This window comes from Lonchura striata, chromosome 2, assembly GCF_050655825.1.
Source record: "Lonchura striata isolate lonStrDom1 chromosome 2, ASM5065582v1, whole genome shotgun sequence".
Taxonomy (NCBI): Eukaryota; Metazoa; Chordata; class Aves; order Passeriformes; family Estrildidae; genus Lonchura; species Lonchura striata.
The window spans coordinates 60,241,746-60,265,977 of record NC_140704.1 but is presented as its reverse complement, the minus strand read 5'-3'; the positions used below and the strand labels follow the sequence as shown (position 1 = coordinate 60,265,977).

The 24,232-nt window shown below is 45.4% G+C and overlaps 1 protein-coding gene across 14 annotated transcripts in view; it reads left to right on the top strand.

The window, feature by feature from the left end:
- The window catches only part of RNF152 (ring finger protein 152), a 93,115-nt gene that overhangs the window by 34,148 nt on the left and 34,735 nt on the right, over positions 1-24,232 (top strand). For 3 of the 14 annotated variants that reach the window (XR_014952596.1, XM_085571122.1, XM_085571119.1), the window contains exons 2-3: positions 1,185-1,286; positions 14,610-14,717. The gene's annotated coding sequence lies outside the window, so the exon portion shown is untranslated. The other 11 variants (XM_085571126.1, XM_085571139.1, XM_085571131.1 and 8 more) reach the window with 8 other exon arrangements.

Below are 24,232 nucleotides of genomic sequence, written 5' to 3'. Positions count from 1 at the left end.
GTCAGTCATGGTGCTTTACACCTACCACCAAGTCTTCCTCTGGGTCTCCCTGGCTCCACCTCAATTCACTTTTATATCTGGGATGAGAAGAGAATTTGGCCTTTGCTGTCATTTGCATTTTTTTAATCTACACAGTATCTTAAGGACATTAAGTAGTGAGCTCACATTAAGGCCTGTGAGGGAAGTGAGGTGTTATCAAATTATCTTTTTTAGGGGAGCCAAAGAGGCTAAAAAAATTGCCCAATGCCGAAGATTATCAAGGCCTGACTATATCTGAGTCCTGGACTCCTAAAGCTTTGTCCCAATGGCAGGGTCTTAGTTCATTCTCATAGTGTCTTTACCCACAAATTCTTCATGAATGAAAGCACCTGAGTTCTTTGACATCCTTTACTTCCACTCCAAATGCAGCCTGATGCTTCCTGTAACATCCTCCTTAACTGCAAGCAAGAGCTTGAAACTTGCCCCTGATCAAAGGCTGCATTTTGACAGTTCAGGTGCAATTAAATGTCAGTATCAAGTAGGGTGCCTGCAGTTCATTATTAAATCTATGCTGAAGTGCTGGCAAAAAAAGTAGAGCCACAGCACTTCCTTGCAGATCATGTAGTTAGATGTCTAAATGGGTGCATTTGCAGGCAGGAAATTGTCCTTGAGCCACAGGAGACTTGGTCACAGCCCAGCTGACACCGAAGAGCCAGCCACTCCTACAACAAAGTGCTTCATCTCACAAATAGGGAATAGGTCTCTCACCTTGCTGAAAGAGAGCCAGGGGCAAGCATTCAATAAAACATCTCTTTAGTCATGGACTGGATATAAGGGAGCAGACAGTTGCTGGCTTTAAAGCAATTTTGAATCAAGAACATTTGCTGTATGCTTGGTATTTACACTAAAAGGCTTCTCTTAGAGCAAATATCTGCCTGAGCATAGAAAAGCAAGATCACATTTGCTGTTGAAATCTGTGCTCTGGTGGATCAAAATCATAAATGTTTAATCCACTTAACAACAACAGCAACAAAAAAAAAAAAAAAAGTAGAGGAACTTATATTAAGGAAAATGTTCACTGTGATCCAGACAGAATGAGTACCAGAAACTTTAAATGTTTTTTAAGATAGAGGAGAAAAGCAGTTGTTCTTTAATTTCCTCAGCCCTGAAAAAAGCACTCTTGGCTTCTGTTCTTCTTTTGCAAGGGACATTCAAACACGTTCAACTACAAGAGAGAATTGATGACAACTCTGTGAATTGGCATTTCTGTGGGTTTTACAAGACATGCTTGGACACTGGAGTGACAGGTAAGGTTCCCTCTGAAAGAAATACATCAGCTGCTCCATGGTTGTCCTGTCCACTGTTGTTTCTCCTTGTCTCTCATCAGAAAATAATTCATACTATCTCACAAAAGTAATGAAAATATTTTGTCTTTTGCTGTCACCTCTCTTCCACAGCCACTACTGGTGTACCGAGGCTAAAACTCAATAGAGCAAGCTCAAGTCAGATTTAAGGAAATGAGTCAATGAGGAGAACAGGAAGGAAACACACCAATTTAAACCTAGAAAACCACATAATATGGGGGCTAATACATTTCTTTGTACTGTGAAACTGTGGGTATAAACTTTCAGGTGCAGTGGTTGTGACGTTCCCACTCTGTCTCAAGTCAAAACATATTCATTACAAAAAGATAAAATTGGCATGAGGCAGTGCTGTCTGTAAATATTGAAACATAAATTGCCTGAATGGGCTTGCTGAAATGCTACCATGAGCAATGTGTTTGTCAACATTACTGCAGGGGAAAGCGAGCCAAATTAATGACAACTGCCAAAAAAGTAGAGCAAAAAAGGTATACTTTCCCCTGTGTGTCAGAAGCTGAATTTATGCCAGGCTCTGTCAGGATATGAAAGAAAACGTGCTCAGAGGCTGCCGAGGCCCACAACAAGTCTTCATTTCCTGGTGTGTTTTCCTATTTATATTTATACTTGGCCATGTGTAAGGGATGGTGATAAGGATAGATCCATTATTTTGTGGATCAAGGAGGAAGACAGGACTTCTAGAAACATCTGTTAATCTGCATTTGGTGCCTTGAGGCCATTTCCTCTTCTCATTGTACCAGAACCAACCACAGGAGCTGAAGGAAACTTCACTGCACTTCATGTCCCAGTGGTACCTTCCATGCAGGGGTTGAAGAAAGCTTGGAAGACTATAAACAAATTTTTGAAAGCACCTGAAGGTAGTTTTTATTCTCTCTGGTTTGCATATTGTGAAATTGGAGCATTGAAGAGTTGATTTTCAGAGTTTTCTACCGCACAGCACCTGCATGAAAGGTCGGCATTTCACAAGCACTAGGAGTGCTTGGGAGGAACCAAGCTCTTTCTCCTAACTTTGAACAACAGCCACCTCTTTGCTAAATTTGCTAGTATGCAAATGCTGGGGAAAGTCAGCACTGATGTTGACTAAAGCAGAGTTTGCAATCTGTTCGCAGCACCTGATAGCACCTCCGTTATCACTGTGGTTTTACCCTCCCTAATGACTAAAGCACTAGGAATAAATCAGCAACATGCAAACTGGCACATTTTTCAGCAAGCACAATCACCCAGGAAATTTGCGTAATTTTTCTCCTTCTCCTCATCCTGCCCATCTTTCCCTAGGAAACTGTTTCTTAATGGAGAAGATCATTTATGGTGCTGGCAAATGACTCAAACTCACAGAGACAGAGATGTTTCCAAAGGCCAGCTACAGCACCCTACTGTTCGGGCAATGGGGTGAACAGGAATTTGTATTTAAAGGCTTGTGAGAATAAGAGACCTGGTTGCTCACATCAGTGTTTTGTCTCATGACATCTCTGGGAATGGAAGAAGTAGTGTTTCTGTGACCCATGATCATGCCATAATTATCCCAGGTTTAACTGAGGAGCTGCAGCCACAGTCATTGAGATTGAGTCAGTGACACCAAATTTCACCTGGTGATTCTGGTATTATTTTAGATCCGGTGACCCAAATTGTAGCACACAAACTGTGATGTATTTATTGCATAAACATATATAAATTTTGGACAGCTACAATACGGTGTGTACTCCTGCTGCTGTTTTGACAGTCTTAGCTCAGTGAAACTACTAATTGAACTTTCAGTGCTGAAAATAATACAGCCATATGTGTAACTGCAGTGTGTACTTCATAAATGAGATGGTGCCACCATAAACTGTGAAAATAATGCAGCTGTATAAAATTAGAGTGATGAATGTGCATTGGCCTGCAATTCTACTGTGCAAGCCAAAGCTGGTACCAAACTGCTCCCTCAAAACCGCGGGCGTTTAAACAAGCTTTATAGGGCAGCAACTGCTTACTCTGCACTTTCACGTGTGGGATACAACCCTTTTTTCCCCCTTTCATCCAAATTTTTCTACTTCGGTGACATTTCTGTTATGATGGTCGTCCAACAATGTAGGTGGGCTTTGCTTCAGTTTTGGAGAAAACCACCCATTCCAGGCTAGGACCAGCTGCTGTGGGCTGGGAGCTCCCAGATTGGAGGGAAGATGAGAAATGGGACAAAGCAAAGTGTGGCAGTGGGGTGAACAGGAATTTGATTTTGCTGCATTGTCCTTCTAAGGACAGAGAAAATCTTCAGTTTAGCGGGTTGTCACAATCACAGGCCCCTCTTCCCTTGCAAACAGTTCTTCAAACAAAAAACAAGTTAGAAGAGGGAACAAACAAAGACCTAGGCAATCAAGGGCTGAGAGGAGAAAGACGAGGAACATGAATACAGCCAAATGACACCCAAGTAAAGAGACAAAGGACTGGGAGTGATTCCCGATGACTCACAGAGGAGGGAGAGGATGAGGAGGCAAAGACCGTGATTGCTATCAGCTGGAGGGAACATCCCAGCCACATCCCAGGCTATCACATGGTGCCCGGAGGGAAGAAGCCAGGAGACACGCTCAGGACGGGTTAGTGAGTGAAACACCTCTCGGCAAGCCTGGCGAGACTGCTGGGACATTATCTGGAGAGGACAATGGTGATAAAACACGGTAGGCTTTTTTTTTTTTAAAGTAATTATTTTACTAAATCTGCAGCTGCTACTGTATTTCAGCATTAAAAGATGAAGGTTTAGCGCAGGTAGATCTCTGGCCAGTGTGAGTACTCTGCTGATGTTTCCTGGAAGAGGAACACTCGGGATAAGGGTAGTTCAGCCATCAGAGGATAAACAGAGACTTGTCAGCTTCCAGACCCAGAGCAATCGCTGCAGGCCAGGGTGCATCGCTGGGGGGTGACTGGCGCTGTTTATCGGTCTTGATAAGCACGCAGAAACCTCTGTGGACAAGTAGCCATGGCTCTTAAACTGAGACTCTCCCTCTGATACTACTCCACAAAAAAAAACCCTAAACCCCTGCATCCCAGAAGTGATTAGCACACAGAATATGAGAGTTCTGTAGGAAACACCGATGAGTCCATATGCAGAGCCCTATGCCACAACATACTTTTCTTGCCCAAGCTTACAGGTGGCAGAATGAAATGAGATGGTACACTACGTGTACTCAGCAGAAAAAGATCACACCTCACAGGCAGTCAGAATAACCGTGCTCTATAAATATTCTCTATTTAAAATTTCATTTTTCATGCTGTGGCAACACCATTGCACCCCCTCTGCCTTAAAACAGCATTCACAGGAACCAACCCGCTGGTAAGGCTGTGTTGGGGCTTCAGCTGCAGACATGACTACATAGCATCAGCTCCAAAGAGAGGTTTGTCATGCTGCTATCAGCACTTTCTTGTTATATGGGATGTCTGGACAGGTAGGACTTTGGCATTAGGCTCTGGCAAGAAGTAACCTGCAACTGCAGCTTTTTCCAGAGCTCAAAAGTAATTCAACGTGAGGCATCGGATTGGCTGCACTGAGAGAAGCTGGACCAAGGCACCAGAGGTGGGCCCCTCCTCAGATCTGTGGCTTGGTCCTCCTTGTCCAGTCAAGCACTTCTGCCAAAAGCCACCTGGCAGTCTCCTGGAGCTACCATTGCACATCAGAGAAGTTTTCCTCATAAATTAAAGGATAGAACAAGCTGGCTGGGGCTGGATCTGGATGGAGCAGGATGCTGTTATTTATAAGATAACAAGGATGAGGAGGATGGTTAAGGAGTACAGGTCAAAGAATACACATAATAGCAGCAGGGCTATTTAATGGGCCATGATGTGGAAAGAATAAAATAAAATCCTAGCACTGAGAATTAGGCTTCCTGATCTAACTTTGATAAAGTCACAATGAACAAGATTGAAACTATCTGGGCCTGTGAGTGTCCTGTGGAGAGCAGCCCAGTTTGCCTAAGGCAGCTATGATGAGTGGGAATGGTGACATCTGAATCAAGAAATGGGTTTGCTGAAGTTGGTCTCTCTCATGATTCCATTCAGGCATTGCATGAAAGATGCTGATCTTGAGTTCAGAGCCTGTAGACCACTTGATTTTTCCACTTCTGATATTGTCCAGTAGATAATCTGTTTTTTCTCATCTGTCACTAGCACCACTGGTGTAAACACATATTCAGAGAAAGTAAAACGCTTCTGACTTTAAATGGAATTGAATTCTGCCACACATAGGCAAATCTTTGTTAAAGCTGGGAAGATGATGATGATGAAAGGAAACATTGCATAGAGAAGAGTAACATAAAAGAGGCTTGGAGGTCCACAAAGTATTGTGAAGTTGCATCAGAATAGTTTTAAAAGAAGTTTAAAAGAGAGAAATTAGTAGGAAATTAAGAAATGGACAGGGAAAACTTGCAGGTAAGGAGAAAACTGCAGTTTGAGCTTTAAGGAAGAGAGACAGGAAGAGAACAACCCATGATAAAAACTAAAACCAGAAATGGTTGGAAGGGAATTACAGCTTCAGAGGGAGAGCATGAAGGAAGCTGCGAAACATTAGGCCTAGCAAAATGTATTTTATTTATTCATAGTTCTTCTGGATTATTTTTTGCTGGCAGCTGCTGAGGGTCCCATTGCTGCACATTCCCCTCCCTCCATGGAGGGCAGCCAAGCACTTCTCTTTGAGGATGATGAATGTGCAAAACAGTTTTGAATGCTTCAACTTTAAACAAAGCACTTTCCAAAGCTCCCTTCTGCCTTGGGCAGCCAAACTCGAGTCTCCCTGGTGGAAACCTGGCAGCTTCCATGAGCTCCTTTTGCAGGTTGGTCCATTATTAATACTGAAATACAGATACTGGGATTGAAATAAATGAGAAAGGCAGACTTTCATTGCAAAAAAGGGAGATGTAATTTGCTTCTTCCTTGCATGTCCTGTGCTCACTCCTTGCAGATAGGTGGGCAGGAACGTCAGCTCTCCTAGATTTAGAGCAGCTCCTGTATGGGACTGTGGAAATCTTGTTGTAATCAATGGAAACTCCACCACACACTTTAATGGGACTTGGTGTGGCCCTGCAAGGCTCACAGCCTTGAAAGTCACACCCACCAGCACCCAGCAACCTCTTCAGAGAATCTGGAAAAATTGGGAAGGTTATGAAGTTGAAAAGCAGCCTAAGAATTTTAATTCTTTTCCTGAGTAAGGGAAAGCCTTTTCTAAGCCTAAAAAGAGTGTTGAAAAGAAAAGCCTTTCTCACAGGTATTTTTTATTCAGGCCAAACAGTGACATAGTAAATTTTTCAAAAGCTTGAAGGGTGGAAGTCCCATCTGACTTCAGAAATAAGAGGCAGTTTTCTACCCTTCAGCCACATCTCTAAGGAGGCCTCTATTCCTTTAGGGAAGGTACGAAAATAGGATTCTGAACACCGCTTTTTAAACAGAGTTAAATGTAAGAGCTGCCATATTACTGGACTGACATTAGACATGGATTTAAGCAAGTCCTTGCAGCCCACAGGTCTGACCTGGGAACTCTGCACTTATTTTCTGGCAGCAATCTTACATGAGATACAAGCAGTGCTGTTCGAGAAAACATGAACACGCTTAACTGGAGCTCTAGAAGATTGAGTACTAATAAGACTGATCTATGAACTTAGTAAGAAGCTTATTCTCTCAGACCATAAGCAGGCTGTTTGAAAAAACACCTACTAACTGAGTGAGGTTGGGAAAAGACTGTTTTTAAGCTCTGCCATTGCAGAAATTCTCTCAGAATCATCTTGTATTTGGCAGGGCAGGAGACAGGAGCCCATGAGGACATCGAGCAGCAACTATAGTCCCCCAGACTCTGGACATGCTGGCATAGGTTTGAATGTGTCTGCCTTGGTTGGTATGTCCTGAAGACATTTGCTTGCAGAAATAAATTTCAAATTAGACATCACTGAAATTCCCCAAGCTTCTTTCAGGGGTTTAAGGACTGCAGGATGAAGCCCTGAATGAAAGACTGCTGTTCAAGATTATCATCAACCAGTGTAGTTTCACAAAGCATCTCTGGCAGGGACAGCATTGTTTTTGATTTATTTCATGGCTACCAGCAATGCCCTCCCCTCTGTGAAAAACAGAGAGGATGCTTTCATTTTCAGAAGCCCCAATAAAACAAAAAAATATTTACTTCATATATTCATGTACTTAACTAGCCGTACTGTCTATCCCAGGAAATCTGTGGCATTTCCTGAAGAGCTCTGCTACTTAATTCGTTGTAAATGGTGGGGAATCTGCAGCTGTAGTGTTAAATGATAAATTATGTAATTTTCAGGAAGTGTCAGAATGAAGTGCAGTCACTGCCATGCCAGCACTTAGCACATAAATATCCCAGTGTGCTTGTTTTCCTATGTGTGCTTCAGATTTGAATCTGAAATTCCAGGCCTTGGTTTTCATTCTGTTAACACTGTGTGAGTAACGTTACTCAGCTGAGGATACTTCAGAGCAGCTTGTCCTGCAGGTAAGAGCTGGAAATGTTAGCCAGTGGCTTGGAAATGTGTAGTGTAAAAAGTCAAGAGAAAAAGTCTGCATAGAGACTTGCATACCTCACTTTATTTTCTCTGCTTAAAGTACACCATGACAGACATGATGTCTGGATGATTGCTGGACTTTGTTGGACATGGGCTGGGTGTTCTGCCTGGGGTAACCAAAGGGTTTATAACATCAGTCACAGGGTGTAAAGCACCCTGAACCTGGTCCTAATGAACTCTATCTTAAGTGTTTACACAGTGCAATTTCATCTTCTCAAGGCCTGTAGTGTGAACTGTGGACTCTTACTATCCTAAGGATAATATATCTGGTACTTCTGCTAGGCTAGAGAAAATAACCTTTCTTCTACTCAGTTTGCTTGAATTAATGCCAGAGTTGAGTTGCACTATTTTTTTTTTTTTTTTCATCTTCTATAACTTGTTGAAACCTTAATCTTTTGGGTTAACATTTTCTGTGCCAGGTGAATATACCTCCGTCTGATTCTGGAGGGATGTTTCTGGCTGTTCAGCTCTTTCTATGACATTTTCTCCTGTAAAGACATAACACCACTGAATGCTTGAAACTAGATTTTCTACATAACATTAATCACTGCCTGGTTGTGATTCACCTTCCAAAATGCAAGAGCAAAAAAACCCAAACCAAACAAAAACAAAACAAACAAACAAACAAACAAAAAAAAACCAACAAAAAAAACCCACTCCAAAACCACCAAAAAAAAACCCCCAAAAAACCAAGGTAGTGCAACTCAACTCTGGCTCCCGTGAAAAATACCCAGATTCAGCTAAATTATAAATTCTTGGAAAATTGCAGTTTGCACACGCCTGGCAGAGGCTTCTAAGTGTGACTGCTGGTCTCTTTGATGTTTAGTCTGTGGAGACTTGTGCTCTGGTCCATCTATGGCTGGAGGGACTGAGTTGGAGGTTTCTGGCAATCTCCTCTTGGTACCTTTTGGTACAGCCATGGAGATTTGTGCTCTGTGTCAATGACCTCCTGGATCCAGAGCAATCAGGAGGAAGGGACCTGGCCTTTATTTGTGGAGTTGGCATTAAAAGGTGGACTGAAGCAGCCTGCAGTGAAAGACTGGAACTGGGGACTTGGAGTGGAGAAGGTACTTGGGCTTCACTGTAAGAAACCTGGTCTGGGAGTTGGGGTTGGAAACTGAGGATGATATGTGGGTTACAGCTGGATAAGGAAAATGGGGGAGATGATGCTGAAGAGAAGAAAGTGGCCTATCAGGGCTGGAGACTAGGAATGAGGGAACAAGGAGCCTGGGACATGGAACTTGGGTGGTGGCCCAGGGGAAGATGACAGAGGAGGTTGGCACTGAGGAGCAGAAGCTGAGGCTGTGCTTCTGAGATCCCATGCAACTGAAGGGAAGCCCAGGGTGCTGTGATAAGCAGCATGCACTCATGTAATGGAAGCATGTGGTTATGTCAGGAACGACTTGCACAGTCAGCCTTAATTTGGTGTTTTCTAATTTTAAATGCTTATGTTTGAAACCTCGATTTTCTTTCTAATTGAGCTTTTTGTCAGTGATAGGACTACCTGTATTTATTCTGTAGAGCTGGTGCCAAAGGGCTATCCTGATGCTTTAGTATGCAAGTCCTGAACAGTGGAGTAGTTGTTGCACTTGGTAAATTATGATGAAATATATTCATGTGATTTATTTGTGGTGCTGTTTATATATGAGGACTGTAATTCTCTTAAAACTCATCTACTTCAGAGGAGAATGAATTAACATGGATGATTGAGGGGCTGTCTAACTAATGCACTTCCAATATAGTTAGTGCCCAGCAACAAATTCAGTGCTGTTTTGGATAATGGAAAAGTTAGGGTTTTTAAAAGAATCAGGCTTGGGTAATTGAAATTCACTGATGTGAAAAAAAAATTTCACATATATGTTTTTTCTTTTGTTTAATATACAATAAACTATTAATTATTAAGAAGATACAGGCATGACTGAGTACAGTAAAAAACAAAGATTTGGTTCAAATAAGTGTATTTTTCTAAATGTCGCCTTGTGATGGGATAAGGGGAGAGAAAAGTGGAAAAAAGCTCTGGAAATAATTGCCAGAGCTTATAAACAACCCCTCCCTTTCACTTTGTGACAGCTGCAGCAGCAGAGACAATATCCAGGACTGTACAGAGAGCCACTGCTGCGGTAGCACCCCTGGTGTGTTTATCCAGCTCTCTGTACTGGCAGTAAATGTTCAAGGCGCAGCAGGAGACAGCCCTGAGTGCTGGGCTGATGCTGCCCTGCTTTGAGCAGTGGGATGGACAGGAGGATGTGCAGAGGTCCCCTTCCACCTCGGCCATGCTGTGCTGACAACATGGGTAACACATCTCAGGCACATCACACACACAGAGGCAGGCGCTGACACTGTGCCGGAGGTGGGGCCGTGGTTGGTGGGATACAGGGTTTGTGGCTCCTCCAAGGTGACTCACTGCAAAGAGTCTGGGCCACTGCTTTGAAGGAAGCAAAGGGATGTGTCAGCAGGCCCAGGTGGTTCTCCTCAGGGGGCTCTTAGCACTGCCTATCTCTGGGCACTAAACTTCAGTGCAGGAAGCTTTTCCCCTCTATTTTATCTGTGGAGGGAGATTAGCCCAAGCAGCAAGAAGGTGACTCAGAGTATGGATTTCTGCTGTGAATTACCTCCAGGGACATCTCCCCTTTGAGTGTAAAGGCAGTCAGCTGGTACTGAAGGAGCAGCTTCCCTACATTTTGTACTTACTGATGTCAAATCACCCAACATATCAATGCAGGATGAGAGAGTTGGGATTGTTTATCTTGGAAAAGAGAAGGCTTCAGGATGACCTAGCTTTCCAGTATCTGAAGAGAGCCTACAAGAAAGATGGAGAAGGATTTTTACAAGAGTATATAGTTACAGGACAAGGGGGAATTGATTCAAAGTAAAGAAGAGTAGGTTTAGATTGGAAATTCGGTGGAAGTTCTTTGCTGTGAGGATGTTAGGGCACTGTAAACAGGTTGCCCAGACATGCTGTGGAAACCCTGGAAGTGTTCAAGGCCAGGTTGGGTGGGGCTCTGAGAACCTGGTTTAGTGAAAGATGTCCCAGCCTATGGCAGGTGGGATTTGGACAAGATGATCTTTAAGGTCCATTCAAAGCCAAACGATTCTATGGTTATATGACTCTATGATTCCATGATTCATTATTAAGGTTATAATTAATAGATAAGCATTTACAAACTATTGATATCAGGACAAAATTATTGATCAAATTACTGTATCCAACCCAAGGACAAAAAGTGGGCTGCTTGGCACATTGGTGAATAGAGAATTTGTTGCTCTCTTAAGGTGGGCACATTGACCATCTTCTGCTGCTTGAAGCTTTTAATCTTACTGAAGGGGTGAAGGCTCTTCTTGTAACTTTAGGGTGGAGTTCTTTCTTTTTTGAGGGAGACTGGAGTTTCACAGCAATTTATTAAATGGAGTTACCAGAAATATGCATCCTTTTTACATGCCTGTTTTCAAGTTAGTAACCTGCAAAAGTACTCACTCTGCTGCATCTTTCAAAGCATACAATAAAAGCAGAGTTTTATGGAAGAGAACAAGGGAATGTGTATGAGCCTGTCAGATTTCAATGAGCCAAAATGTTCATTGTAATTTTATCACAGGGTATCAATATGAGAAGTGACAATTACCTGTGATCAGCAGGGCTTGAAGCTGTTTCCACCAATAGATGCTTTCTTAATCACTATGGGCTGTACTTTTGTCTCACAGCTTTAGGCAACAGCTTTCTGTGAAGCTTTTGTGCAAGGTGTGGGGTTTGACAGGCCTTGACTCAGTAACAATTTTAATGGTCAATGTAATCTTCCCCCCTTAGTCCCAGAGCTCTGAGATCATAGAAGTCTTCATTTTTTTCCCACTGAAAGATGTTACCTGAGCAGGGGATATTATGAAGTTTGGTGAGGTACTGCTGTCTCATGCATGTCCGCTTGCTGGCTGCCGGACTAAAGGGAAAAGAGCCGAACTCTCCCTGCCTCTTGCTTGGGGAGGGTTCAAAGAACCCTCTTTATCCCATTTTCTCAAATATTTCTTTGCCCCATTAATGATTTAATACACAACAACAAAAATTAGGGACACTGCTGTCTGATTTCTTCTCCTCTGCTAACAGTTTCAGAAGCAGCTGAAAGAAAACAGGAAGATAGAAGGATACACAGTGAGGTAATAGAAACTTTAGTTTCTCTAGGAAACTGGGCTAACAACAGTTCCTAGCCTTTTTAATAACAGAATAAACATTGGAAATATGATTTAAACCTCCACTGTTGACTCAGAAATGAAAAGGAATGGATCCCCTATGTGCTGATTATTTTTAAAATACTCACAAACTCCCATAAAACCATTCGGTTTTATGATTATTTGGTGACTTGTTCCTGGAACTGAAAGTTTGACACTGAGGTCTTACATACATATTGTGCATTAGAGGTCTCTTAGGTGATCATAAAGGAGAAACCATGAATTAACTACTTTTGTTATGATATCCCAGTGCTACCCCAGCACTTGCAGGGATTGCTCCTATTATTTCTGTGAATGATAGGTGTTCCTGCCTCCCCACTACTGGGTATATCTGAGTGAGTGCATCTGATAGCAGTTTGCTCTCACTGACTGATAGATATGATGTAAAAATTAAAATTATACAAATTGTTAGAGGAATCCAGATGGGGAAAAAAAAAACCCCATATCCAACCAGACTGCTGAGAGAATAGCAAAGGGCAGAAGAGCACAGCTGCCTTTGCATATCTTTCCTCTGTCTTTTGGTGCCTCTGGCACTGGATGAACCCTTTTCATCCTTTTTATTCAGGTAGGAACTGAAAAGGGCAGTACCAAAGAACTTGCTGCCTTTTACAAAACCCTCTCCTAGTGAAAAGTTTTATCGAAATAAACCATGTGAAGCAACCTGAAGATGAATTCTATTTATCTTTCTTTTTTCCTTCCCAAGCCTATTGCTGTGAACTTTTCAAGATTTCCTCCCCAGAGACTTACAGACTCTTCTCATAACAGATGCAGCCTTGGGGACGATGGCAGCAATCCAGGGATCCTCCTGGGAGTAATTACCTTTTCCAGTTCCCCTCACCTGCTGTGTCTCTCTGGTAGCACTTCTGCCAGGAGCTGTGCGTGTAATCCGTGCAGCAGAGGGAGTCAGATGCTAAAAGCTGCAGTAGCCCCTCCAGACCAGGACCTTGTATTTGCATGTGGGATCTAAAACACTTGATTGTTTGCTGTCTGCTTAACATGGATGGGGGTGTATGGGGTGAACTGGTCTCAGCTGAGCTGGCTAAACTCTGCTGTAATGATACAATCACAGCAGCAACAACAGCAATACCATTGAGTCATTGTGTAAATGCTCTTCAACACTGCACTGCGAGATCCATCTCGGCAAGCTTGTGATCTTTCTCTACATCTCTGTAGCCGCCCTGCCTTACTGGTGGACATCATTTGCAGAAGGGCTGACCAGTGCTGAGTTGGAGGTACATTTGGTTTCATTTTGTAATGCATTTTCCTCCCTTGAGACGATGGAGATCTGGTACCGTAGCACTGCCTGTAGGCACCATATGCCACTTGTTTTCTGAGTAAGAAAGGGGAAAATGACCCCTGGAAGGGTAGGCACTTGGTGCACAGAGGCATGTAAAGAATTGTGCCTTCCAAACCTTCAAAGACAGGATGTTACACAAATGCCTAATGTGAATTTGGCGTAAGCACCTTCTTAAATTGTAAAAACAACTCTACACGCCCCCGCCCCCTGCCCCCCCAGAATCTCAAAGGGTTTTTCTGAACAAAATCTGTAGGACCTTGAGTGGGGAGGTGTGGGTTACAGCAGGTGCCATGGGCCACAGCCCATCCCCAAGAGCAGAGGCAAGGATAGCAGGAGGCCTCTGTTCCTTTAAGGGACACCTCAGAAGAAGCAATTTGGATGTTTGCGCTTCAGATTACTCAGCTGGGCAACGGGAGGGGGGAAGGGGAGATCGGCAAAATATTTCACACAGTCCTTCCAGCTGATCAACAGAGAAGCGAAAGTCAGCTGCATGTGCTAAAATGATGCCTGTGGTGTAAAATAGATCGTGAGAGGTCAGAGATGGTAGTGACTAATACTTCAGAGACAGACATGAAGGAGGAACCAGACTCAAACTGATGGCTGTAATTTGACCTATTTGACTTCTCCTGTGTTATCTCAATTATTTCATTAGGAAGTTTTGAATCAAGAAGCACTGTGGGATGCAAAAATCTGCTTCAAACGTCCATTGTGAGAATGGTAATTGAGTTTTAAATATTTATGGCAGAACCTGGAGTTGTACTAGTGAATGCATTATAGACTCTCCCTAGTGGTAAGCCTGGCTTGCTGGAGATCTTGCGCTGCAAATAGCCCCGGTACAGTGAAGAAGGGGGAAAGGAATTTTATTTTCTGAAAATGATTTATTTACCTGATTATAGAGGGCTTAATCCTTCCTAGGCAGCAGTTTCAGCATAGAGCTATAGGATATGGGGAGTAGAAGGGTGTACTATACAAACCTGGCACCTGGATAACCTACAGGTCTGTATTCACACCACTTATAACTGTTTCCCCCCCAAAAAACACTGGATATGCAAAAAGATGAGGCAATGAGGAGTGAAATACTCCTGCCTACTGTTGGCATTTGTAGCTCTTGCCGCTTGGCATTACTGATCCCATGTGAGACGCTAGGAGGTACATATGAATTTTTTTCTTTTATTGCTGATGGAAATGGGATTGTTTTCTCTGCAGGGAGAGAAGAAACGAATCTGTGGTCCTGTGCTCTGTTGCCGGCATAGACCTTGGTGCAGTGGATAAAAACGAGGCCTTATTCCCTCGCCTGGCCCTGAGTCTGCTGTGGTAAGACAACGCACCACATGTACACATCACTTTAACGCGCACTACTAACACAGCTCTAAGCCTCCAGCTGAGATTAATGGTCCTCAAGTCAGTTGAGCGGAGAACCTGCCTAGCTCGGGGTGTCCGACAGCCCCGCGTTCCCCGCGGTGCAGCTCCGCAGGGTGCGCGGGGCAGGCGCCGCTCTGTCCCGCCGGGAATGCGCTCAGGTGGAGCTGTCCCTCACCTTGGGCCAGGTGGCACAACACGCCGCAGCTTAAAGCCGCAGAGCCCTTTCTCAGCCCTGAGGAACCTCCCGGCCGCTACATCGTCTCTCTCCCGGCTGGCGGGGCCGGCGGCTCCGTGCGGGGCCGGCCCGCTCCGGCTCCCCCGGGCAGCCTCGCCCGCGGCGGCCGGCCCCGGCTGGGGCGGGGTGGGGCGCTCCGGGGTCCGGGGCGGCTCCGGCGCTCCCCGGCGCCTCGGCCACGCCTCGCTCGGCCCCGCACCCCGGCGGGGCGGGGGGGACGGGGGGCGGCGCCGGCTGCCGGGGCGAAGGCGCCGGCTGCGGCGGCGGGCGCGGGGCTTCCATCCCGCGGGCAGGCACGGCGGCGGCGGCGGATGGCGGCAAGGTCAGTGGGCGCTCGCTGCCCGCCGGCGGGGCTCCCCTCCCGGCCTCCCCCCGGGGCGGCCGGCGATGCTCGCGCGGTGGATCCAGTGGCGGGGGCGCCTCTTCCTCCTCCTCTTCACGGTGGGGAGCGGGGCCGCCGCGGGCACGGATGCCCCCCGCCACGCCTCCCTCCTTCCCTCCCGCCCGGGCGAGGGGCAGACGCGGGTTTCGTAAGCGCCCGCCCCGGGCGGCCCCGCCGCGCTCGGCGGCCGCGGGAGAGCGGGGTCCCCGCGGGCGGCGCCGCGGCGCGGTGCGCGGTGCAGGTGAGCGGCCGAGCAGCGCCCGCGGCCGCCGCCGCGTCCCGGCAGGGCGCCGAGGTTACTTCGAAACCCGGCGGGGTCGCGCCCGCATCGCACCAGCGGTGTTGCGAGCGGAGGAGGGTTATCCGTGTGCTCTGCGAGCAAGTAAATCTAGATAACTTAGAGACGGGGTTTGGTGAGGTCCTTTGTTCCAGCGGGAGGTTCGGTGGTGCTTTTGCGTTGGTTTGGGTTCGTTTTTTGTGGGTTGTTTTTTTGGGGTTGATTTCCTTTCCTTATGCCGGCAGTTAGCGGAGAAGATACACGGTAACTCGGGTGCTGTCATTAAGTGCCAGACATCTCGCCGGGCTTTTAGGAAAAGGCTTTAATTGTTTTTTTTAACCAGCCTGGAGGAGAGGCGTGAAGCTCCCTGCACAGGTAGGGTCCCCGCTGTAGGGAGCGGCAGCTCTCAGAGTTCCTTTCGGCGTTAGATGCCGACCCAGCTGAGGTCGAGCTGCCAAAAATGTGATTTACGGACCCTGCCGACATCCGTCACCCAAGCGCTTTGTTCCGATACGTCGTCCGGTGGAGGGACTTCTCCGGGAGCAGCTCTGCCTCTCCTGAAATGTGGATACACAGGATACGTGTACTAGCCGGCCAGGCATTAAGTGTGTGTGTTTGTGTAATAGGTGTCTTACAGAAAAAAAAAAAAAGAAACCAAAAACCGCAAACAGGCTTTTGATAAGGTCCCATTAATTGAACTGTAAACATAGTAATTCCTCTGCTCGTTTGCTCACTGAAACCCTTAATTCCTCCTCATCTATATAGCCCATGGTTTGTTTTTCTTTTCTTTTTATTTTTGTTTTCAACTAGTAGGTTTCAGAGGGCTCTTGATACCCATTTACTTAGATTTTTTGTCTGATTCAGGCTGTTGGAAATTACTTGTAGCCTTTCAACTTAGGATGAGTAGGAAGGTCCTGTTCTCAGCCTTTCTGTACCACAGGCCTTTTTGAAATGTCCAGTGAATCTGCACTAATGTAGAGCCTATGGGATGACAACAATAGCCATCTGAGAAAAAGCCCTTCTACTGAAAACTCTCTTCTTGGCTATGAACAGTGTGCGGCTGGATTTCAGCTTCTTACTGGTTGCATAAAGGGTGGAACATATAAGTAGTCCTGGGTGGGGAGTGCAAAGCTGGGACAGCCTTGTACTGTTGCTGGCCATGGCACTGGCATGCCCATGGTTGTTGGGACAGGGCTCTGTGGAAAGTTCCTGCTATGCACGAGTTGGCAGTACAGTTAAAAAGCCCAAGCCTCTGGCTCAAAGCTGTGAGGTCTCCCAGAGGGTTTGGACAGCTGGTCAGGTTTGTGAAGACAAAGTAAAATGATACCTGTGTTTTGCTGCTTTTCTGGGAGAAAGTTGGTTGGACCACTTGTCATAGAAATGTTATATATATATATGTTGTGAAATCTTGGGAGCATTGGGCAGTGCTGTGAGATCTCCAGATTAGAAATGACAGGAAGACAATAAATATTTTGGCCATAATATTGTGTGTTTAAATTATACGTGGAAAAGCAAGAACTCAGAATGAGCCTCTCATCCAGAGACCTGCTGTGGCTTAGCAGAGTGCCCAGGGAATGGGCAAGTAGATCCTTCTGGATGCTGGTCACCCTTCCCTGAGGGACTCACTTGGTCCTTCAGCTGTGCCAAAATCCTTGGATATGTTTTTGTCATGCCTGCTCTTGACTTCAGTTCAGGGTTCTCACCTTGACCCCTCGATGAACTGGATCAGAAGCTCCATCAGCCGCAGTCAGGGGGAGGCTTCAGCACAGGTTTAATTTCAGTCATGTGAGTTGCTCCAGTGAAATTAGAGGAATACTTGAAAGCAAACTTGCATATGGAGATTTCAAGCTCAGGGCTGCCTCTCGTAAGCTTTCCAGGGTGTGAACTGCACATCGTTTTTCCTTGCATGGGGCTGAGAGCAAATGCTGCATCATATTTGGGTTCCATCCAGAACAGCTGATCATACTTGGGACCAGTACTGGCAGAGTAGGAGCAGTGGTGCTTCTCTGCTGGAGTTTTATGGAGCATTAGTTTGTGCTTGGGGCTTGAAATCTTGCTGGAAGCTAATGAAGCTTATACTCCTAAATGCTCAAGTCATCCTGTTGAGCAGAATTTAGTTTTCTAAGTCAGTGAAGTATTTTTCAGACTGTGGCCTCAATCAGTTGATGGGGCCTGGAGGATGCGGGTCTATGGTATGAATGGATTTGGATGATTCCCTGATCAGTTGACATGACTCTATCAAAGATCGGGGTGGGGGGGGGGGAGATTTGTGATTCTGACCACGTGGCTGTTGACTTTGGGACCTGGCTTAGGGCTCCAGCCTTTTTAAGAAGAGTGTCCTTACACTGCCTTTTGTATACCTGTGTTTGTCAGCCAGTTCTGCCGCCCCCTTCCCTACACTGAGTAGATGACACTCAGGCAAATAATGTCTCTGACTTGAGTGTGGTTATTCAGCCATTGAGTAAATTAATGGTGTGCAATCCAAGTTCAAAGCAGCAGATTTTGGGTGTGAGTTTTCTTTTTATGGAGCATGTGGGAAACTAATTTCCAGAGCCTGAGATCTTGGCATGCCTTAAATTTTCTCCTGTTCTTTTGCTTTGCCTCTATCCGGTGGGTGGGTGGGCTGGAAGTCAGATGGAAGGCCGGGCTTTCCTCCCCTTACAGAAAGCAGCTCTTCAGAGAAATTCCACAGCTGTTTCTAAGTCTGTCTGGAGTTGCCTTGCTTTGTTGCTGCTGTTTCCTCCTGCTGTGCTGTGCTCTGCGAAGGGAACAGAGGAGTCCTTGGAACTGATGCAGCTCTGTGGCATGATCTGTCACACCGAGTGGGGTTAGAGGAAACCCTCCCAGCCCTCATCAGTGCAGCCTCTCCTGGGTCCTGGACTGGCCAGGGCTTAACATTTTCTGGTGTGACTGCAGCAGAGCTGACCCTGCCCTAAAGGCAGTGATGGTGGTCCAGCACCAACAACATGGGTTAAGGGACGCTGGGAATGGCAAGGAGAAGGATGCTGAGAGGGCTGTGAAGGAGAGCTGCTTTCACACTGAGATCTGAGTGATAGTCCTTCAGCCCTGACAAAGCATTTCACAGCTTTCAGATGCAAATCCCCTTGCCCTGTTTTTCTGTTGTAGAAATTACCCCTTCAGAGCAACCCCCAGATGTAAATAAGTTTGAAATTTGTCCCTTCCCGTTCCAGATGTGTAACATCTGGGTAGTTACAGAGCTGAACTGCATGCAGCTCACAGGCTGGATTGAGCAAGGCGTTGTTTTTTGGAATGTAGCAGAACATGGGAACACCACTAATCAAACATCATGATTTTCATCTGGTTTTATTTTATTTTATTTCATTTTTACTTAGTTTCCCCACAAAATGAGTGCTGTTTGTCTCCTTTTTGGCTGGTTTCAACCAGATTGCACCAATGGTTCTCAGTCTGGAAGATCATGAATTTCCCACTTGTGTTTGTTAAGGGTAGCAAGTGGCTGGGAAATCCTTGAAGCAATGCTCTCTCTGCTGAAAACTAGACTGCTTACAGCTACTCTCTGTTCTGCCTGGTAGTGACTGCCCAGCCAGGCATTGTATGTGTGGTGGTCAAACAACGCAGCACCTCTGCAGCCATGGCATATTTGCAGGGTGTCTGTGGCATTCAGGGCAGGGGTGGATGTGAGGCAGCATTAAAGGGAGCTGCAGTGGCAGGAGGGCAGAGGACACAGATATCCCACAGATGAGTCCTGTTTATTACTCTTCCTTGCAGCATGGCTACCCTTTAGTTTGTCAAACTAGAGCCGCATGAGATTTAGGAAGGCTTGTGGGCTGACAGCTACAGCTTGGACAAGCTGACCTCCAGGACACCTTGGGAGGTGAATGTTGGAGCAGAAGGGAATATGCACACTGGGCAGGACTTAGCAGAGGTGTGTGTGCATGGGCAAAATTTTTGCACATGTGCAATGGCACTGTGATAATCTGGGTGTTCAGTGGCGCTAGCCATCCTGTTGAATTCAGTGATAATTTGACACTGATAATATTCAGTGCTGTTATGTTTCTCCCAAAGTAGCTTCTGTGAGTGAATGCAGTCTTGGATTCCCACACAGCCCTCTCCCTCCCCAGAGTTACTTTAGGTTGGTGTGCACTTGGGCTGAGGTGCTGCTGTGAGATGTCAGGGACATGCTTCTGTGTTGCTGAGCATCCCAGTATAGATGCAGCTGGTTTGGCATGGCTGTCTCGAGGGGTCTGCCTCTGAAATCTGGACACCAGATTTACCCTCACCCAGGCTATGTCCGTGCTAGACAGTACAGCTGTGCTGGATGTGGTGAGCACATTTCTTCCAGGCTTGGACTGAAGGCAAAGACAAGCATTGACAGTAGGAATACGAGTGCCAGAGGTGTCGAGCATTTATGGGATGCACATGCAATTCCTCACCCAGTGTGCATTTTGATACCCTTTTCGTTGCTGCTGATGATCCAACAATGCATACCTGTTGTCGTGGGGCACAGAGCATGGCCTTGCAGAGATCACCACTGTCAGGCTCTAATGTCAAAATACTGTGTGACACCTTAGGGGGGCCAAGGTAAATCTCAAACACCCATACAGATCTTGGTAAAACCAGATGCATCTGTCACGGTGAGGTGAAGTGAGGAACTGTATAGCTGGCTCCCCATCATGGTTTACAGAGGATGTGGTGCACCAAGTCATACCAATGAGGCAAAATTCCCTTTCCCCACACAAAATATCTGCCTGGGCATCTCTGGCATCCAAGTGCAATTCTCTACACTATTAGGGATATGTCACTTAGTGGAGCAGAGCATCTCATACTTCCCTTCTTTTCCCCTTCATGAGCACCATCTCTGACCACTGGTAGTTGGCATAGTAGGTGACTGTGGTAGAATGGACTCTTGGGCTTGGACAAGACTTTGCAGGTCCCTCCTCTGAAGGTGCCAGCCACCCAGGCTTCTGTGTCAGAAATCCTGAAGCAGGCAGATGTGGGGTAAAACATGGCTGTGATGTTATCTTTGCCTGTTCTCATTAGATGTATTGTGCTACCCCTGTACATTTAGGGATGGTGCAGTACTTTCTCTTTTAGCTTTTAAACTGAACTGAGCAGGTTACATGCCAAGAGGGAAAGATTGCAGTGTTTCCATTAACAACCACAGTGGACTTTTCCATGGTGGAGCTTTTCCAAAAGATGTGCACTGAAAAGAGCTGGTGTGACCCGAGTGCCTGGGACACTGCAGGCTCTGACTGACTGCACCTTGGGGACTTGATAGCTCCAGATTTTGCAAGCTCTGTTCTCTGTGGATGGGGAAAGACAGAAATGAAACTTTCTTTGTTAAGTGCACAAGATCATATAAAGCTTGTGTTAGTAGCTGCCAGCACCCCACAGACAAGGTGAAAGTACTAATTAAAAGAAAGTCTGGGTGTGTGTTTGCAACTAGGGACAAAGGCAAATAAGATGTTTTAAAAAGCATGAAGCATGCAATAGGGAGCATGGTGTCAGACACACTGCCTCTTGCCAGCTAATACTAACTGGAAATAAAACAAGTTGGGTTATTGCTATTGCAGCTGCTTTCCCTCACAAAGCAGGGTGACCCAGACACTGAGAAACATGTTGGCAATTGGCCTGAAGTTGGACATATGCAAGATAATTTACTTAAAAGACCCAATGTAACAGTTATCATCCAACATGAACACATACAGCTGTAATGTTTGCTTGCCAGTTGTGCTTCATTCGATGCTCTCCCTGAAGCTGCTCATTGACTGCATCTACCAGCAAACACAGAAACACAGCCTGGAGGTGATGGGCTTCTTCCCTGACCTGCAGTTAGGAGCAATGATTACACTTAAACAAGTTTTATTGTGGAGGTAGGAGGGATTCAGTGACTTGGGCAGAAAGCTGTTACTGGGGTCATTTGGGATCCAGGTCTTGGGAGCCTTCCTTCTGACCTTGGGCAGAGCACATCAGCTGCTCAGTGCCTCCATTCATAAAATCTGATTTGTGGCAATCAGCTTCAGAGTAGGTGATTGATATTTGTCTTGGTTTTCTCCTCTGAAACAACCCCCAAATCCCCAAATGTTTGTGCATGGAATTGAAGCATTAAAGCTCCCTTTCTTCTCCCTGCTCTTTACCTCAGATAAAGGTAGAAGAAAGGGAGTTGTTCACAGCCATCTGCTGGAGGCATCCATCATGTTGGGAGCAGAGGCTGCTGGTTGTTCCACATGTTATTAATTATGAAAAGATATAAACATATGATCACATAATTGTTTTGCATTTCAATTGCTTACAAAATATTGATATCAGGAGAACAATGGGGTTACAAAATCAGGCGGACAAAAGCAATGAAGTTCTGGGACTAATGTTGCAGAACTCCCCTTTGCATCTGCATTATGATACAATCTTTAATTCTGTAATTGCATCATTTTTTCCCTTTCACAGAGTCCCTTTTTCAGTGGATAGGTAATTGCTGCATAATTCATTTTCTCTTTCCCACATTTACTTTCTCCATGTGTCTCTATGTCTGTTTATTTTACACGCTACCCAGACCTTGAACTGAACAGTTGCTAATTCCTTCCTGGAGGGCTTTCTCAAGTGGGGAAGTTATTCTTGCAGCACATCAGGTACAAGCACTGTCTGTGTTTTCATAGTTGAGGAATGAAGTCAAAGAGCAAATCAATCTCAGGAAATCGAAACACCTTCAATTTTGGCTACGTCAAAGAGGTACTTGGGTGTGATTTTGTTTTTTGCTCATCCCAGAGTACCTGCCATGATGTAGCAGTTCATCTGCTGGAAGCACAAGGATAGCTGACCTCAGCTGCTGGTGTCTTTAGATTAGCCCTAAATGCCTTGACTTGAGGGTGGAACTATGCTGTTAGGGGTCACCTGAAGACAAAGCTGTTTTCAGAGACTTGCTGAGCTTCTTAAAAGGTTGAGTGTGGAGCCAAGAAGGAGGTAATTCCTGCCTGGAGGTGGTATGTCCAACTTCCTCATGCAAGGTGGTTGTCTCTCTTTCTTCCTGCATTGCTTTGTTCACTAATGTTTCCGACTTTCACCGAGTCAGGCAGGGTTTGGGGGATAGCTGTTGCCTTTATCACACAACCTTAACTGCCTTTTTTTGAAAATCATTGATTTCCAGAGCTCAAATGGTTTGTGATCATTTAATTAGAAACAGAGTCAGTGTAGATATATGCTGAGGTGGGGTGAAGTTTGTATGGGCAGTCTTCATGATGATACCTCCTAATTTTGAAGTGATCAAGTTTGCAGTCTTTGTTTTAAAAAAATACAATAGCTAGGTTTAAATGTGATTTTATAACAGTATGAAGGGAAAAGCAGGAGATAAATAAAAATTAGGCCTTGTCATATGAATCTGCAGTGGCCTGAGTCATCCAGAAAGCACAGACCCTTGGGATGTAACATTAATTTCTGACCCGTGTGATAAGGGCCTGGTGAGGTAGCGCTGTTTGGTGGTCAGTGGGTGGAGTGGGATGACATACTCAGCAGGTTGTTTGGTGCTGTACTGGGGGCTTTGCAGCCCAGAGTCTGGATATCCTCAGATCCCAGTTAAGGATGGGGCAGGCAGAGTTCTGGTGTTCCCAAGTCTTCTCTAACTTGCCTGTGTGTGTTCTGCTCTTCACTGTGTGGCAGCCTAATCATCCCCTTAAACTTGCCCTCCCCAGTCCTCCCTCCTTTCCCCCTCTGTTTCTGTGTTCCCCTAACATGCTTCTCTCCATGTACTCGGGTAACATTACTTTAGCCTGTTGTTTCTGGTGCCACTTATAATTTTCCAGAGGTGCTGGATAGCCTGGTACAGTTATTTACAATCTTGATTCCAGTGTAGATCTGCAATTTTTGCATGTTCAAACTGTAGGCGATGGCCAGCCCAATGAGTTTGAAGCATTTTGGAGGACTCATCTTCCTTACTTTTAGACCAGAGCCATTACTATGGGATACTTTGAGATCAAGCAAGGGGGAAATGGCTGCTTTAGGCCAACTCTCTTTATACTTATATCTAAAGAATATGCTGTGTTCCACCCTGTTCCTCAGTATTTTGTTGTATGCAGTCTTGCTTGATGTCACCTACCTTCTGTGGGGTGAAATATGATACTGAAATTGTAACAATTCATAGTGAGGAACACTAGTTGCTCATGCTTTTTTTATTTGCTGGAAATGAATAGCAGCATGATAGTGCAAGAAAGAGTGTGCAGGTTCTAGAGGCTGAGCTTCCAGCTGAAATGCAAGTTGGTGAACTTGGCCACTTTCCAGAAAAGTGGTGTCTGTTGTTCCAGCAAGTCATTTGATGTCTGCACTTCTGTCTTCTGACCAATTTACTGCAAGTCTCTTCCTACATCTTTATTTGGGGGAGGGCGTGGTTTAATACCAACCTCATGCAGCAGCAAGAGAGGATGAAGACAATTTCTGATTGTGTTCAAATGAGCATAACAATAGGCTTTCTTTATGTACTTCAGGATTTTTTTGTTTCATTTTACTAGATGAGGAAAAGTGGATGTACCAGCAAAGAAAATACGCTTGCCAACAAATCTAGTCTTGGAACAGACTAGGCTGACCTGCAGTGAAACAGTTGGGATGAT